General features: G+C 38.9%; 1 protein-coding gene across 2 annotated transcripts in view; it reads right to left on the bottom strand.

Moving 5' to 3' along the window:
- LOC134219955 (synaptic vesicle glycoprotein 2C) overlaps window positions 1-19,336 on the bottom strand; it is a 78,768-nt gene that overhangs the window by 46,694 nt on the left and 12,738 nt on the right. Inside the window, exon 1 of one of the 2 annotated variants that reach the window (XM_062698860.1) lies at window positions 1,994-2,360. The exons of the other annotated variant lie outside the window; for it this stretch is intronic. The gene's annotated coding sequence lies outside the window, so the exon portion shown is untranslated. Of the gene's footprint in view, window positions 1-1,993; window positions 2,361-19,336 lie in introns of those variants that run through there. 2 annotated transcript variants of the gene reach the window in all.

Genomic DNA, 19,336 nt, shown 5'->3' with positions numbered 1-19,336 from the left:
GAACAAAACCTGCCAAAGCCGTCTTTCCCCCTATTTATTTTTCAATAAATGAACAAATGGTGTAAGCTGGTCAAATTTGACAAAATATTGTTAATTCAACTCCTGAATCTACACCAAAAATTTGGTAAAGATCGGTGCTATAGAATAAAATTATCCTAAAATTACGTGGTGTATTAATGTGGGACAGAGTGTATGTTCGTTATAATTTACGACGGGTTTATATGATGTTTTCTCATGCGACAATTACGAGTAAAGTTGATTAAATCGTGAAAAACTTAATTAAAAAACTTAAAAAACTTAATCATAACGCGCATTTTCCCCTAATACGCAGGACAACGTCTGCTGGGTCAAATAGTGATTAATAATTTTTGAATTCGTTTTAGCTTGTTTAGTTTAGGCTTGAGTTATGTTTTAAAAAAAATCATTTGCGTGTTAGCTTTGCCTTGATAAACAACAAGTTGACATCAGAGATGGCTGCGATGTATGAATGAATGCGCGCATAAACCTTTATGAGCGTTCCAAAACACATCGCAGCTTCCTTTGATCATATGCGCATGTTTATCAAGGCAAATCCACAGATAAAATCCAAAAACGACCCAAGACTCAATGGAACAGCCGAAGATTAATTAAAAGTTTAATTATTCATCTTACAATGCGGTTCTGGGCTCAGTCGGGCATTTCAGCCCGTTTTCCTGGGAGAAAGAACGACAATGATGTCATTCTCAAATATGTTGGCTGATTCAGAAAACTCCATATTAATTACAAATCAACTGCACCAGCTAAGACAAAAACTGACTGAGCTGATATTTTCAGAGAATAATTTTCTTACCCAAAAGGTAAAATTCTGTCGAATTAGAAAACTTGTTGTGTCCAGGACTAGTATAGGTATTCTTCATATAACAATTTTCAACATCTTAAGGCTTTGTCTTAACTACGTATTGCAGTTTTGAGATTGGCAAAGTTTTTTGTTCACCGTAGATGACTTGAGACTTAATCATAATTGATTTATAGGCGGGTACAACATCTAAACCTCAAAGTAAAGAACAGTGTGAATAGGTGTTGCAAGCATTGTTAAAATCGCTGTTATTTTGCCTAACGGCCACCCAGGAACGACTTGGGTTTTGGGTAGTAACATGGTGACTACTCTTGCCAAGACAGCCTGTTTTGGTAAGAGTAGTCACCATGCTTTTAACCAGGCCGTTCCTGGGTTTCAACAATGCTTGCAACACCTATTCATATGTGCTCCCTCTTTACTTTGTGCTTTAGATGTTTTACCCACCGATAAATGCCAATAAATCAAGAATGATAATGCAGTTTTGTTAAATTGTAGTTTTGTTCATACTAATTCCCATACAAATGTTAAATAAACTGAGTCCCAATATGTCCCAATCTAACGTTTATACGAAAAAAAGATTAGCTTAAATTTCGCGAAAGACTACTTCGCAATTCACGTCTTGAACGTCTTCAGTTGGATTTGCTATCACTTTCTCTGATCGGTGTTGGTCATCCAAAAATTTTAGAAAGCTGCATCGATAGTTGAATAAAATCCATATAATTTACACCTTCTCACTGGGGGTGGGCAAAGAAATGAACACATTCAATACTATCAAGCGGTATATGCGAAGGTACTTGATGCCTCTTACGATCGACGGTGTTAATTTGTTGTCGGTTACTTCGTAAGTTTGATCAAGAAATATCTAGCTTGTTTATTTTTTTGTTTTCAACATTCGACAAATCTCAAATCGAAATTTATAAAAGCAGTCTATTCCAGTCCAAAATGTTTTGATATAATGACAAAGTTAATATGACAATATGTTAAATGCTGTATGCAAAAGTGATTCAGGTTTATCATCAGCAGATCGCTAGTAATGTTTCAAAATAAAAGCCAAAATGATATGAACAATGCAAAGTCAATTACCCTAGTTGCATATTATGTTTTGGATCATGTATAAACATAACGCTATAATCAGATGTATCAATATTTATCACTTACTCTATATAGAGGTGCAACTTGCACGGTTGTGCAAAGGAATCTTGGGTTCAATGCAGCTGTGGATTACTCGATCGGTAAAACCCAGCCCAGCTAAATACTATAATCTCCGCAGATATTCGTTGATAATGTAAGCCTCGACTGAACTGTGACTGTGACTTCTTATCCGCCGCGATCCGAAAACCACTTGGCTCTTTTTACCAAAAGTCCGAACTATAACTCTTCCATACAACTTCTGAATCTTTGTTGTACACACTATCATTAACACCACTGTTCCAATGTACCTTAGCTATTGATCAAATAGTGATGAATAAGTTGATTTCGAAATCACGCTGCAACTGCCCAATCAACTAGGTTCGTTCGGTAAATATGCACGACTAGCTTTATGTACCCGGCCTTGCTCGGAATTGCCAGTTTGATTCGCAGTTTTTTTTTCACAATCGGAAAATGAATAAACCAATTGGTCAACAGGATAATTGCGTTATCTTATCGATACTTCATCATTTGATCAAAAGAAGGCAGATTTCATTTGAAAACATTGACTGATTTTGGAAAAGGAGCGAACCCATAATCGCCATATTCCGGGCAAACGTCTATTTCTAAAGAAGGACAAACATCCACCGATGCCTTATTCCGAGCAAACGTCTATTTTTAAAGAAGGGATCACATTCACCATCCAGAAGGAAACACATTAATCATTGCTTTTTACGTTGGGCAAACCATGATTTCGATAAATGGTTGAATTGATCGATAACTAAACAATACAATAATGGGTTCAGAAGTTAGGCTGGAGCACACACACAAACATACAAACATTGAGTTTTATATATCTCGGCAACTTATTCAAAACGACGTATGTGATTTTGTAAACAAAGATGCATACGTCGATTTGTCAAATATGATGACACTCCCACGCAAACCAATACAACGAACATGTAGCCGAAACCTCCCCTACCTGTATGTGGCGATAGTTTGCGTGGGAGTGCTATCAGATTGCAGAAATCAACGTTTAAATTTTTGTTTACAAAATCACATACGTCACATACGTTGAATAAGTATCCGAGATATATAGATAGCTAATAGCTATATGTATCCGGCTTTGCTAGGGACTGAAAAGTAAATTATAGAATTAAAATGTCCAATGCTGTAGCACGAAACCCACAGAGGTAGATCTACCGCTCATAGAATTGAACCTTTGTATCAATATATTTTTATATCTTTGTTTGGCCCTACCTTTTCAATAAACATCTTCCAAAAATAGAGAATAAGTGTACCAAATCTGGTTGGAATTTATCCTGGGAGTTACACTGAATTGCTCATTTTTAAAGACAACCCTTCCCCCATAACTTTCCCTTTTCCAAAATGACCCTCCCACCTTCTTTGTTATCTTCTCCTTAGAATAGAAAATGTGTGCACCAAATTTGGCTGAAATTGGTCCTGGGAGTTGGGTGTTACACTGAATTGCTCTTTTTCTAAAGACAACCCTTCCCCTTACCCTCCCCTTTTCCCAATGATCATCCCACCCCTTTGTTATTTTCTCCTTAGGATAGAGAATGTGTACCAAATTTGGATGAAAGCGGTCCAGGGGTTCAAAAGAAACACTGAATTGCCTGTTTTCTGAACAATACCCTCCCCAGACCCTCCCTCTTTCCCAAATTACACTTCCATGTGATCGACTTCTCTTAGTGAATATGTGTACAATATTTGGTTGATATGGGTACTGGAAGTTGGGAGTAACACTGAATTGCTCGTTTTATAAAGACAACCCTCCCTCCATACCTCCCTCTTTTACAATGACCGCCCCACCCCATTTGTTATCTTTTCTTTAGGGTAGAGAATGTGTATCAAATTTGGTTGAAATCGGTGCAGGGGTTCAGAATTTACTCTAAATTACCTGTTTTCTGAACAATACCCTCCCTCCAGACCCTCCCCTTTCCCAAAATCTCTCATATGATTGTTTCCTTATAGTGAATATGTGTACAAAATTTGGTTGAAATCGGTCCTGGGAGATGAAAGTTACACATAATTGTTCGTTTTCTAAACAAAACCCTCCCCTTTCCTAAATGACCCTCCCACCCCTTTGTTAACTTCCCCTGAGGATAGAGAACGTGTGTACCAAATTTGGGTGGATTCGGCCTAGTGGTTCAGAAGTAGTTAGCGAACATACATACATAGATTGGTTTTTATATATATAGATCTATTTGATAATTCCGCTTTGTGCAGTGCACCCAAGGGTAAATGTCTGTATTGAATGCCACAACGATGCTTCTTTCACACGATCTATCAACGATTCACTACAAATGTCACACCAACCGTCGGCAACTCATCTCCACTTAGAGACAATTTTGAAAAAATACTGATTTCAGGCATCGAATCAGAATCAACCAGTGAAGTATGACTCCTGTCCCGACTGACGATCGCTGGAGTCCAGCAAGTTGTTATCCGACTTGTGCGACCCGCGCTTTCCTTGAGGGGGCGATGTTGGTTCGATGAATGGTTCTACTAAACTGAACCGAATCAATAATAACAACAAACATATGAATTGGCATTCTCTCCAAACCCATTTATTTTTCCCGCTCTCTATTATCACATTATCATAAAGGCGCTCGCGCCCGAACGCGATTTTGCTGGATTGGATGCTGTGCGACTGGTCCACGCTCGTCTCGCCTTCGCCGTTGTTCCAGCAGCCAGATACGAGCTGATTGATTAGAGATCTCCAAGACGAAGGCGAACAGAAACGAACGAATTATAGGTCGGGTTGCACCCCCTAGCCCTAACGACTTAGTCCACATTCTTAATTTTAGCCGAGAGAATCGGACGTGAGAGCTCGAAGTAAGTGAGCGGAAGCGAAATCGTAAGAAATTGTTCTCCGTCTGTTGGAGGAAGGTGGATGTGGCGGTGGAGCACGCGATCGACTGGGGGTGCGTTTCCATTGTTCTATTTCCCGAAGGGGTGAAAGATACAATTCGCGTGTCCAACTGGCAAAACTTTTACATAGATTATGATGAAATTGATGCACGCATTGCTCCATTTTATTTTCATATTATAGACACCTTGGTAGCTTAAAGACATTTTTTATTAGATTTATCTCTTGTGTGATATCAAAAGCATTGTACATAAAAAACATGATCATTATGATGGTCATGCAGAAATACAGGTTTTGGCCTACCTAACGTAGATTGGTCTACTTAGATATGAAGTCTATTTCGATTATTACAATTATTAGTTCTCATATAGGTTTGTGTCTTTGCAAAGAGGAAGGCAGTATAACTACTAGGTGAATGAATCAGAATTCTGCACAACACAATACTATTAAACGTAAACTTTCAAATTCAACTAGTTTAAATCGAAAGGTACAATCACGAGAAAAAGCAAAAAAAGTTTCGGGAGTTTTACAAATTTTATAGAAGAGTGTCACTAAAATCAACTAAGACTAAGAGCCATTTGTTCCAAAGGGAAATAAGGGTGTTCCTAGTAACAGCACTATGCACATCATCCGATCCAGTTTGTTGCCTCCAGCAAATCTCAGTGTGTCCATAATCAGTATTTGTACACATATGTTATCTGTGACGGTTTGTCTTGATCAATTGTGTCGTATGCTGCTGATTCATACAATGCATACACACTATCTCTTCAGTTTTTAACCCTCCCCTGCGAGCCTGTGCGAAAACTGCATCAAGTGCTACTAGCATAGAAACATTCAAATCTTGCGATTTCATTTGCGATGAGAGGAAGTTTACGCTTCCTTGCAGTAAACATCGTCAATACTTCTGTACCATCTACCAATAGTACATGGTAACAGCTGTTCTTACTTTCGTGACTCCTCCTAAATTTAAGCTTCAGAAATGCCCCTTCTCGAAAAATGAGCGGTGAGGTGCCAATGGAGACAAAATCTTCGAGACTTTGTTGAACGGTTAATGTGGAGGTGCACTAGTGGACAGAATACCTTAATATTAACGATAATGTTAAGCTGTGGAACTTTGCAACATATTATGTCGAAAATGTGGAAGAAAGAAAAATTACCTGTTAGCTGGTTAGAGGGCCTCATTTGTCCCTAAAAAACGAAATAAATTATGGTAGCTTATGCTAGAACATGGATCGAGGGATCGGTGCACTCTCGATTTGACCGAGTTCGAGGAGCTTTTTGTCATACGATCGCATATACTTCTAAACTTTGCAGACGATATCAGGGCGAAATGGGATCTCTAGATAGCCTTGCGAACAAAGATGTAGGATTGCCAATCCGGAGATGGCGAGTTAGATTTTCGGACCGGTCCGGACAAATTCATGCACACGCCCTGTGCATAGTGTATCAACTGTGTGGCAACAAGATATGTACATACTCGTGCAAATGACGGACATAGAAAAGCTTTCAAGTTGAAAAGCAGGCCAAGTTCCAGTTGGAATGAAGAGCCACAGAAGAGAAAAATATCAGGGCGAGGTGAAAAGGTGTATTGCAGCTGCAAAAAGTCCCGTAATCTGCGAACGAATACGAAACCAGCTTGGTTTACTACTCTAATTTTTACGGTGGCTTTGAATGGCCATGAAACATAGACGTTAAAGGAAGCTGATCGGAGTGCTTTCGGAGTACATATTTGAGCATTAGATGCTGCGGACAATACTCGGGGGTAAATAGAAGAATGGCATTTGGAGGCGACGCATGAGTCACGAGTAATACCAGATGTGTAAAGGAATGGATATGTTTAAATTTTTATAACACATCAGACTACGGACAAATTGTTCGTATGCCAGAAAAGTTCAAAGCACAGACTAAACAATGAAACCTATATAAAAGTTCATTAAATCATACACAGATAAAAATTCTGAAAATTACACGCCATGAAAATATGTAGACGCTCATTTTTGTGTTTAATGGCCTCCAATTTTACATCCAACTTTTTCTTGTATACAATATTGAATACAAGCTCCATAGTAATGACGACCTGTAATTTTAAAAAGTGATGGAAAAATGAGTCGAATCAAACGGAGCTTTTTTGTTACATCATATATGCTGTAACATTTTTATACTGTGTAATACAATGTTCTGTGAAATTGTTCTGTAGCATACCAACTGCCATTTTTGTAATTCTAAGGTCTATCGAGCAATCAGAACCAATTCCCAGATCGAATGAGTGACGGGGGTGTATTTTCCTATATATTGTGGATGAAATCCCCTTATGCTTATGCAACAAGCGATTAAGCGGAATTTTTCAGAGATTGATTTTCTCACCCGAAGACACAATTCTGGGGGGTGCCCGTGGAGTTAGACAACTTTTTGTTTCCTGGGTCAGTCTACTGTGCAGTAACGGATACCGAGACTCTTGCATTCGGTGGCGACCTCTGCAGTGCCAACCACCGATTTAATGGCGCCTAGTGTAGACCATCATTTCCGATAGTCAAGCGATAGACCGTGAATCAAACAGCGGGTTGCTATTGCAGCCCATAACCATGGAGCAGCAGAGCGACTGCGAATGACGACGTTGCACTTCTAGCTCAACTGCGCTCTGATATGCAGAGTACGCTCAACGACCTTGCCGAACGCTGCTGTTCGGCAGGTTTAGCCATCAACATCAACAATACGAAATCGTTGGATGTGAACACGGCGCACCTTCCAGCTTCAAAGTAACCAGAATGTTGAAAGCTTGCAGCAGACGCCGGTACCAAGATCGACATAGGCGCATGGATCAAAAAGGCAAGGGCGGCTTTTGCGAATTTAAGAAAATCCGGCATATAAGCAAATGTATCATAATCCGAATTTTGTGATGTGTATCAGTGGAGAACACTCAATGGTAGCAGATGTTCATCAACAGGTACCTGATACATCGAGATCAATCATCGTTTTCACAAGAGGCCGAATGCAACTAAAACTTAGAAACGGAAGTGGGGTTGGGTGACCACACTGTGCAAATCAACATCGCGCATATTTGTCACCCATCATGTTTGCACTGGCGCACTTGCGAAGAAGGTGGGATCGACTGCCCGCGAATGTGTATACTCGTGTGTCATTTGACACATGCATGCTAGGCCTGTTCATGATAATAGGCCTGTCCAATGCCACACATCTCCCCTCTTCTCCAAAAAAAATGCATTAACCCTTTTCTTCTGTATGAAAAAAAATAACACCTACGACATATTATGTATCATCCGGTTACGCTCTCATCATGATACAAAAGCATCTTGCAGCAAACAATCATTCCCGGCACTCCATTGTATTGCGTGCATCTCATTTAATAATCGAAGAACACACTTAAATGGTGGCTCACATAAATATGGGAAACCAGTCTCAAGGAACTCCCATGCAGTGGGCATCTCGACTCGCAATTGTACTCACAACTTGTGAAGTAACATTTCACGTGTACTACAAATCACTACCACTACTTCTGCTTTTTTCGAACACACGTCCAATGCACTGTGCATTCACATTTGTGAAACAACCAGCAACAAAAACCAGATACCGTAACTAAAAAAAAGGTCGATGAACAGCTCCAAATCATGGCCGAATATCTAATCTCAGTTAAATCAATCCTCTTGTGTACCTGTGACATTTCGGATCCATAACACCAAACTACTTGTAGGTCATCGACCATCGCTAAGCAAGAGACTCTTGCTTGGCTGAACTGTGATCACTCCGATCCACAATAACACCATTCTTCTTGCGGGCGTCCCACAAACGCAGAGGAAGAAACACTTTAATGCGGGCGTCCCACCACGCAGAATTGTGATCATTCTAATCCACAATAAGACCATTCTTCTTGCGGGCGTCCGACCAACGCAGAGGAAGAATCACTTGAATGCGGACGTCCCACCACGCAGAATTGTGATCACTTCGATCCACAATAACACCATTCTTCTTGCGGGCGTCTCACCAACGCAGAGGAAGAAACACTTGAATGCGGGCGTCCCACCACGCAGAATTGTGATCATTCCGATCCACAATAACATCGTTCTTCTTGCGGGCGTCCCACCAACGCAGAGGAAGAAACACTTGAATGCGGACGTCCCACCACGCAGAATTGTGATCACTCCGATCCACAATAACACCATTCTTCTTGCGGGCGTCCCACCAACGCAGAGGAAGAAACACTTGAATGCGGGCGTCCCACCACGCAGAATTGTGATCATTCTGATCCACAATAACACCGTTCTTCTTGCGGGCGTCCCACCAACGCAGAGGAAGAAACACTTGAATGCAGGCGTCCCACCACGCAGAATTGTGATCATTCTGATCCACAATAACACCGTTCTTCTTGCGTGCGTTCCACCAACGCAGAGGAAGAAACACTTGAATGCGAACATTCACCGCGCAGCACTGTGATTCATCTTCAGCTATACCAATCAAGCTCTCTTTATTGAACTCTGTCGCTCCCCTAGACAACGCATGCGAAAACGATTCTTCCTTTTCATAGTTTTGTCTTTTATTCTTCTTCTTATTACAGTTGACCGCTATGAAACGCTATAAGTGTTTCCAATTCGCGAAAGTGTTTTTATGTTTCACAATGGTTTTCATATCGGAGTAAAACACATTCATAACTATAGAATATCAGGCATCACGGTTATATTCGAATACTCTTCAAAAAGGAGAAATCTTCGATAATCAAAGGTAATTCAGAATATTGTATTCAAGCTGCAGTTCGTGATAGTTCGTTCGCAGTCTGATAGTTCGTGGTAGCGTTTGGCTGAATGCAGATGACATTACTACTACTACTAAATTAAAATCGAATAATTTCCCATCTATGATGTTCTATAACGATAAGGTTGGTAATAACTCACAAGAAATATGCAACCTATTTTCAGAGTTTTTTCAAGAAACTTAGACAACATATTCAGAAGCAGACCGTACCCGTGATTTGGATATTTCGAAAGGCACTGGACCAGATGGAGTTCCCCCTATATTTATAAAGACTCTTGCAACTGAGCTAACCGGTACACTATTTTGACTGTTTAATATGTTACTAGAATCCGAGATCTTCCAAAAATGTCGAGCTTTTTTCTTGTTCCTATTTTCCTATTTTCCCCTACCCCAAACGTGATAATTACCCTTGGTAGCCAGATTGTTGAAAAGTGCAATGGAATTAGAGACTTAGGCGTCATATTAGACTCTAAACTTCCTGTTATTGATCATCACAAACATCAATTGATCATCATGAGTCGAGCAAATAACATGATGAGCTGCATCAAACGTTTTTGAACGTTACCTATGTTAGATCAATATTAGAATATTGCAGCATTGTTACACATTTACACAATTACACATGCAGACAGACTTGAATCAGTACAAAAACAGTTTCTGTTATATATGCACTTCGTAAATAAGGTTGGTATGTTTTTCATTTACCGGCCTACAAAGCTCGTTGCATGCTGAATAATATTGAAAATTTAGAAGAACGTCGTGAATTTGCAATGCTCTTATTCATAAATAATATTTTTTCGCATAAACTTGATACAATTGAGCTCCTATCGAGTAGCTCCCCGGAATATTTACTACAGCGCATGTAGTTCAGATCTCGAACTACCAATCCAGTAGTAAACAATCTTGAAAATATTCCTGGAACATCTCTAAAAATGCCAAAAGGTTGTTTTGCCCCGGGGGTGCATATTAATGTAAACAACAGTGTTAATTCTCTACCACCTTTTTGTTATGGCGAGGGAATTTGTATGCACACTTTTGTTTTCGATATTTTATCAAAATGAAACACTCAACCATGTAGCAATATGCTTGAGATACCTGCTTGATTAAAGGGACTCGAAAAAGAATTTATTTGCAGTAACTAACCGAATATAAAAATGTTCACATTAACGATTGCGCCCTAACAGTGGTTCTAAGCTTCGATGCAGAGAACACGAGCTTTGTTCGCCAGTGACAGGCGTATGAGGCCCTTGATCCAAATGATGCACGCCAAATAGGGGAAGGAGGGGCAATATGCCCTAGCTAAGCAAACACTGCTCTATTGTCTTATTTGTAACGCTATTCATGGGTATTTTTACATTATGCATCAGTTAAACAAGATAGCTAGTTGATGCCATTCAAAAATTGTCAAAAATTGATTTTGGATATGGCTCTCCAGGTATCGTTTTCGAGTTTTCGAAAGGAAAGTGCTGCGTATCATCTATGGTAGGGTGCAGAGGTACGTGACGGAGGCGAATGAACCACGAGTTGCATCAGCTGTTGGGAGAACCATCCATCGTTCACACCGCGAAAATCGGAGGACTGCGGTGGGCCGGGCACGTAGCCAGAATTTCGGACAGTAATCCGGTGAAAATGGTTCTCGACAACGATCCGACCGGAACAAGAAGGCGAGGTGCAGCGCGCAAGGTGGATCGATCAGGTGGAGGACTTGCGGACCCTCCGCAGACTGCATGGTTGGCGACGCGACGTGCAGCTATGCTCCGAGCTGAATGGAGGAGACTTTTGTGTACTGCACAGGCCACTCCGACCTTAGTCTGATAATAAGTTAATAAATCTCCAGGTATCGACCAGTTTGTACTCCAAGTACTGCAAAAGCTACATATTCGCTCCGAAAACAAACTTTTTATCGAAAGCCCGGAGACCCATAGTGTTATATACACAGAAAAAAAAATAATGAAAAATAAACAGCGCGTAAAACTTGACCTGCAGAAATTTACGCTTTTCTACGCTGAAATGGTCCTATTCCTAACAAGATTGCTTACTACTTGTTTGCAATATTGACGATTCACGTCAAATATTGTCTACATTTAGGCTATATCCCGTGTGGAATAACGCTAATAATGGCGTTCCATTTATGTGCATGATTTTTAGCGTACATTTTAGTGGATTTTTCTATCTGTGCACCAATCGACTCAGCTCGACGAATTGAGGTGATGTCTGTATGCGCGCACCAAAAGTGCAGAAAGTCTAGCTCACTTTTTGCATTTTTCTGGGTTTTTCAACCCCTTCCCCCATGTAAGATTTTTCTCATACAAATCAATTTTTATTTATATGGAGCGTAAGAAAATAGCCGACCCCCCTCCCTCCATAAGTGCTTACGTAATTAGTGTACGACCCCCAAGTTGCATTAGACGAAACAACGGGAAATCCTGCCCCATTGTTTCGTATTAAAAACTGGTCAGATCGGATTATGGGCTTGGATGTTATGACCAAAATAATTTTTTTACGAAAAAGCGTGTAAAAAAGTCTAGCTCACTTTTTTGTTCCTTATCCTCAACCGATTTACTCGCAACAAGTTGCATTCGACGGGAAATCCTGTCCCATTCCCATTGTTTCTTATTGAAAATTGGCCAGATCTCAAGTGTTTTAAAAGTTCATATGACAGTCAAAAATCATTAATTGCTTTATTTTTGTGTTAGTTTGACCTCTCTAAAGAACTTTTCTCAATACATTTAAAATGAGCGAGAAATGCATCATCACCGCTAGGTGGATTAATCTGTTTTTCTTGTAGAGTAGCAAGTGCGCAAATTTCCATCGTGAAATCCGTAGCATCTAAAGATATCGGAAACGTGGTACTCTTGTATTTCGAAAGAGATATATTTCATTAAAAATTTAGATAAGGCTGCTTCAGCTAAGACGCGAAAATCTTAAATTAGTGCAATTGTTGTAAATTGTCTCTAGGTTTACAGAGGACAATGTTGTTCTTCACTCTGTGCAAAAAAAAATCTACTCTTTTATTTTACTCAATCTAAATGATTTTATAGTCTTAACTAAGTAAGTTCAACTAATGGAGGGATATTTGAATTTTCTAAATGTCACGGTGAACTGTAAAATGCACGTCAGAGGTACAGGAGCGCGCACACTGATAATACACCCCAGATTTTTTTAAGTCTCTGCCTTTTTGTTCCGTAGAGCTCCGTAGCTCTGGCCATCTGGAAGATGCTCCCAGTCGAACCATTCCTCGAACACGGTGACACGCCACATCGTCCCTGACTCCAAATGGCCGAATGACCAGCTGACATTCTTTGATTAAGATGATTCCATGATTTCCGAATACTAATCCCCTTCCATCCTTAAACATTGTAAACCTAACCTCGAGTCACCACCAGTACGTTGGCTTCACCCCTCTCTTACTAACTTCATAATAAAATTATATTGATACTACATATGTCAACGAACCATGACTCCGTAAAGTGTTATACACGCCTGAGCCAAACAAATAAACGAAATTGAAAAAAAGACTATAAAATCGTTTAGATGGAGTAAAATCAAAGAGGAGAATTTGTTGCCCTTAGTGTAGGACAACACTGACAGAGGATATCATCAAAGACGTTCAGGCCTTTGATTTATTTTTGGTTTTCAAGTGAAAACTAATGGAATCATATTTTCTTCACAGTCCAAGTCTAAGTAACTGATCAAAATTGGGGTCTTCAGTTAGCCTTACGAGTAAACGCGTAGGGTTAAGAAAATTATTTCGAATTTTTTAGTGGAATGTCTTTACTTGTCATAAGACGAGTTTGTACAATCCCATTTAATTCCACAACTTAATTGTACCTTGACAGATACATATTTCGACCTCAACAGTAAGGTCGTAACACAGACAAACAGACATAACACTCGTGAAATTCTCATCGTTCACTGATTTACTGGTTAATTTAAATAATCTTTAGTTGGTCAATCGATCACTCGTGGCGCGCGCATCGGATTTGCTCGAATTTGACGTTTGCTCACTACCGCTATCTGGTGCGTGATTTGCCCAACTTAGTGAAAACAACAGTTGTCGTTAGTGTGAATACGACGATAAATTTGATGAGTGAATGTTCAATGTGTTATGTCTGTTTGTCTGTGGTCGTAATGTACGAGACACTGAAGACGACCTTACTGTTGAGAAATACGTATCTGTCAAGGTACAATGAAGTGGTGGAATTAAATGGGATTGTACAAACTCGTCTTATGTCAAGTGCGCGTAGGGTTGCCTACACTGAGATGGCGATTCTCGGTCCAGCCCAGGATGTTTTCGAGGGGAAAACATTTTCGCCTCCCTGGGCATAAGTGTGTCTATTGTGCTTGCCACACAAGGTACATATTCATGCAATGGCAGGCATAGAAAACAATAACTAGGGAAATGCCAATGAACAGTTGAAAAGCAGGCAAAGTTCCAATTGAAATTTGCAGCTATTGAAAAAGAATAAGGAATTATCCAAATTCAAAATTTTCGAAAAACTGGTAAATATTAGAAAATTAACACAATAGAAGCGTGTAATTCCATGTGCGAGATAGAATGATGTTTTGACTAGGATGACTTCAACTGAATTCGTTCAAACTGGTTGTATCCCGCGGATTCCGTAAATATCTAAATGACCAAAAAACCACAATTCCATGTATCGCATCTGTTATGTGCCGTCTGTGAAGAAAGTCGCGCTTGAGGGCGCCTCGAGAACCATGACGATCCATACAAAAATTAGCGATTTAATACAAAAGAGAGTTGAACATCACATTATTTGCGTGACGTGCTTGAAGGATATTTTTTTATTTTATTTTCACATTAGTTCTGCTTTTTCAACTGTTGCAAATTCAATACCATCATGCGGGGCTTCTTTTGACTTCAGGGGCTACTTTGGATTTTGGATTTTCTGAAAAAATAGGCTAAAAAATACCAAATTTGAAACAGATAGTTAGCATCCAACTATCAACAAGACACCCGTATGGTAATAATAGCAATTTGATATTAATTTACGTTACAGTTCTTGTCTCAAAATGTCCAAAGTAGCGCCTGACTTGTCAAAAGCAGCCCCACACGACGGTACCCTTGGTTATTCGAATAAAATTCAATCAGAAAAATAGCTAGATCAGCCCCAAAATCGAACCCACTAATCTACAAAGTGGTCTTCATCTGTTATCGCACATCTCCACACACAGCTAAGGAAACCCCCGCGGTGCGTTTTCAGGCACCGAAACGACTGGTCATTCCTCCCCCGTGCCTAGCTGACTCATCCTGGCACGTTTTTCCGGCCTCCACGGCCCCCATCGTCCTTTAGATAATAGATGGAGTTACGCTCAAGTTGAACCCATTCACACCTACCTGTCTGCCGCCTTCGAAAAAGGTGAACACCAGGATTTTGCAATCGCAAAGTTGAGCAGGTTTTGATTCAACTGAAGCATTTTTCATTTATGTGGTATGGTTTCGATCATATTTTCTGGACAATTATTTATTTTCTCGACGATTTATTTGATTTTATAGAATTATAATTATAATTGTCAATTACCTACAGATTGGGTTGTATGAATAGAATGTAGAAAGTTTCAGTTTACTACACTACAATTGATTTTTTTTTTTTTGAAGAAGAACTGTACTAGTGCATTTTACACAATTCCGTGGAATCCGCAAAAAACTGTTTTCAAACAAATTGGTACGAAATCTTTCTATTTCTTAGATACAAAGCGATAATTTTTGGCAAAACTAAACGTCCTGGGGCACCTACAGTTTAGAAACGTTAAGCAGTGCTCCAAAATTGCTTTTCAAAATGCGTACACATGTGTTGCTTCTCAAACAAACGAAATCATGCTTTTTCCATATTTTTTTGTCAGAATACGTATTTTTTTAAGAGGATTCTAAATATATAAAAATCCCATTTTGACCAAAAATGTCACATATGCAGTTTCTCAAACAAACGGTTCAACTGTCTTTAAATGTGTTATCGTAGAATCAATGGCGTAGCCACGGGGGTGGTTTTGGGCATAAACCCCCCCAGAGGCAAAATTTTTGGAAAAAAATGTTCAAAAAACCCCCAGACCAATTTTCTGTCTACGCCACTGGGTAGAATAACGCTTTTACTAAAGTCTAGACATTTTTAAATACCTTCAATGTGAAAACTGTTTGCGAAAACCGGTTTATAGCAAGTTAGTTGGGGCATGTATTTATTCGAAGCTTACAGTTCTTAATTTATGGTTGACCATTTTATTTTTAATATATGACAGAATAATGCAAACTCTCACTTTTGCTTTCCATAGTTATTTGAATGACTTCTCATTCTCAATGTTTAAACCTGCAATACGTAGCATTAGCCTTCTTTAATTTTTGCTTATCATTTTGCATACATTCAATAAGACCTTAATTCGACACCAAACTGTAGCTTCAATTCCAGGAAAATTAGCAAGCTCCTCCAACTGAAATACGTAATTTCGAATGTGCCAAATCAACATTCGATCAATCATCTTTGTACTCAAGTTTTGATGCTTTTTACACTTATTCACAGGGGGTTCCCTGGTCAGGGACTGTTAAATATCATTGAAAAGATCAATAACATGCACATGAGAAATATCATTGTGGATTCCATTTTATTACAAAATCTTTTTCGCATGTGAATCATATCCTGTCAGAAAAAAGTCATAGTCCAATTAAACTACCTGCCAAATTAAAAGTCTCGTCTATTATGTACCACAATAATCGTTCATGCTCACTTGAAAGATTCAACAGTTTTCAATTTTAGTTTCATGGAGATATGCTGTTGATAGGTTCATGCCTGAAAAGCTGTTTGGATTTTCGCTAAATGACTTGTAACGAAGCGCCTTAAGCTTCGGTAAATATTTTCGATATTCAGCTGGGAGGTACAAGTCATAGGCATTCCGCTAATATCTTCTTAATTGTGTATAATCACATATACACATAATAACCAATGCTTGAGCCGAACTGGTATGCGGCAAAACTTATGAAACTTCTGCGAAAGAACATCCTTGGTGATGGACGAGTATTGGCCAACTTTTGGTTGGATTGTTGGTTTATTGTTTTCATATTCGCGTCAGAGACGATGTGTGGATTTAATACCGAAGTCGCGTGTTACGTTGCTAACATATTTATTTATTAGCTTTGATAGAAACGGTACTGTTTGCGGTTTTAATTAGCATTGATTTTAAATTTGTCAAATTATATCTAATAAACTATACAAACGTCTCAGCATTAGTCACAGTTGTCTTCTCCAGGGGTTTTGTCTGTATCCCCTGATGTATTATTCATGCACAATGGTTGATAAGACGAAGAAAAGGCTTAGATTCGCCAAGTTATTCACTCGTTTTTTTGTTATCGTCAGTGAAAAAGGTATCGATAGAACTTCATGGAACTCGATTGAAATGTATCTTAGTCGCAATTTCAGCTGAGTATTTAACATTGACAAGTACAAATAAAGTACAAGAAAAAGTACCACCAAGTAGGTATAACTTGCTATGGAATCAATTTCTAGACAATGCAGATAATTGGAGAATAGATTTGCGATCAGATTAGCAGGATAATTAACACAGTCGAATCAATGCCCTGTAGTTCCATTAGTAATGCATAAAACTGGTTTCAAAAAATAATTCAACTTCAACACCTTAATAACAAACGCGATAGGGCAAAAGCTCTCGTGTGTGTCACACGCAGGTTATCAACGTATTTACACATATGATTTTACCAGAGAAAAAAAAAACAATCATCAATAATAAAAATTATGAATCGTAAATCACGATTCGTGATACCACTATAGGAACATTCACATTGATTAGACTCTTCCTAATTTTATTAATGGTATAAAATTCCTTTCAATCGGGGATTATTCTACCATAGAAGCAAAGACTTCATGATGTGTGGAATATAAGGAAACACACGCGACGAAACAATCGCGACGCGATTCTCTCGCTTGGCGACTGAGATTCTGTGGCCGTTTGAAACGTAAATGGAGCGCCTGCAGCGACTCAACGATAGAATCGCGGCGATGAAATTCCTTAAGTCTGGGGGAGCCTTAAACAGACATCGCATTCGATTGTTACATTATGAGGATAGCCCGGCAGAAGGATACAAACACTGATGGTATGTCAAATTGTCAACTTGAACCATTCCAGCCTAGAGATTTTCCTGTTTTGAGTAGAAGTGACTTACTCCACTCCACTCCCATAGGAGACCATTCACCTGTTCGGAGGTTGCCCCTAAAGAGTGATTCAAAATTTGACTTTTTTGCTTAAACGATCACACTTGAAATTTTTGGAATCCTCTCAAGAGATAATTTGATTATAAATTTATAGTCGAGTTTTTAAATTTGTATGACAATTTAATTACTATGAAAATACCAAATTGACGAGGATTTGAAAGATTTTTTGTAAAATCTAAGGTTTTTTTGGCTTGCCACGTATTTATTTATGTAGTTATTCAGGATCCCATTAGGTTTAGGATCAAAGTGGATTAAAAGTGTAAGCCGGTTTGAAAATCGTCGGTGTAACGGTGCCGTGCATCGGTGTAACGTTTTTTGTTAACGTTAAATTTGTTCCACTGAACTTGTCTTGAAATTTTTTTTCGAATTTTCCCGTAAAATTCTGTTGTATTTCATCAATTTTCAGACTTAATTCTTTCAAATTTTCCTGGAATTGTTTTTGTTCTTTTTCAATAGGATTTTCACGGGAAGTTCTTCTGCGTTATCTTAATTACCCCCAGTAAAAACACAACTTTTTTTTACTATGGAATGTTATTTTTGAATTTTGCCAAAAACCATTCAAGTTCCATCGAAAGAATCTTCGGATTTTCCGTTGGAAATTTTCAAAAATGTTACAGAAAATATTCAAAACTCCACTCGAGTATTCTTTTGAATTTTCCTGACATGTTTTTTTTCTAAACCTAGCTGAGATTTTCTCTGAATCCCCCGGAAAATATTTTAATAACTTTTCTATTTTCTATTATTGTCTATATATTGTCGAATAGAGCTCGCTATTATTCACCCAACCCACTAACAAAGTTTTTCCTTCCAATGCATCTATAAAGGTAGTATGGGTTCCCTGCATCTTAATGTGGGATGTTGAACTAACATTTTTTCCATTCCTTCCGTCATTGTAAGGACGTAGCAAGGTATACAACTGTATACAGCCACTTTCGGCTTGTACAATTACCTATGCTTTGCTATACCTTCAAGTCATATCACAATTTTCAACGTTCTTTTACGAAACACATAAGGAGGAAGGCTCGTTTGAACGAAAATCATTCGGCCGAAAGTCGTTTAGCTAAATTCCATTTGACCGAATTGAACGTTTGGCATAAGCGGTTATAAAGTGGTTATAAGGCTAATTAGCTAAGAACATTTGATCGAAAGACAGATTTGACAAAACAAATCATTCCCGAAAATGATCATACGCTCGAACAGGTCATTTGTAAAAAAATGGCGCTTTGCCGTACAAGTCATTTGGCCGAGAATATCACTCGGTCGAACAGATCATACGGCGCGTTATATGGTCTAAAATGTAATTTGATCGAACGGCTACAGTAGAAAAGGTCGTTTTGCCGAATTGGTCATTCAGCCGAACAGCTCATTCGTCGTAACGGGTAACAATGTCATACTTTCGAAAATTTTATTTAGTCAAACAGATCATACCCCGAGAGGGCCGTTTGGCCAAAAAGGCCAGGGGCCAAACGGTTCATATAG

This window comes from Armigeres subalbatus, chromosome 3 (assembly GCF_024139115.2).
Source record: "Armigeres subalbatus isolate Guangzhou_Male chromosome 3, GZ_Asu_2, whole genome shotgun sequence".
In the NCBI taxonomy this organism is placed as follows: domain Eukaryota; kingdom Metazoa; phylum Arthropoda; class Insecta; order Diptera; family Culicidae; genus Armigeres; species Armigeres subalbatus.
The sequence above is the reverse complement of the archived record's forward strand: the minus strand, read 5'-3'. Positions and strand labels throughout refer to the sequence as shown.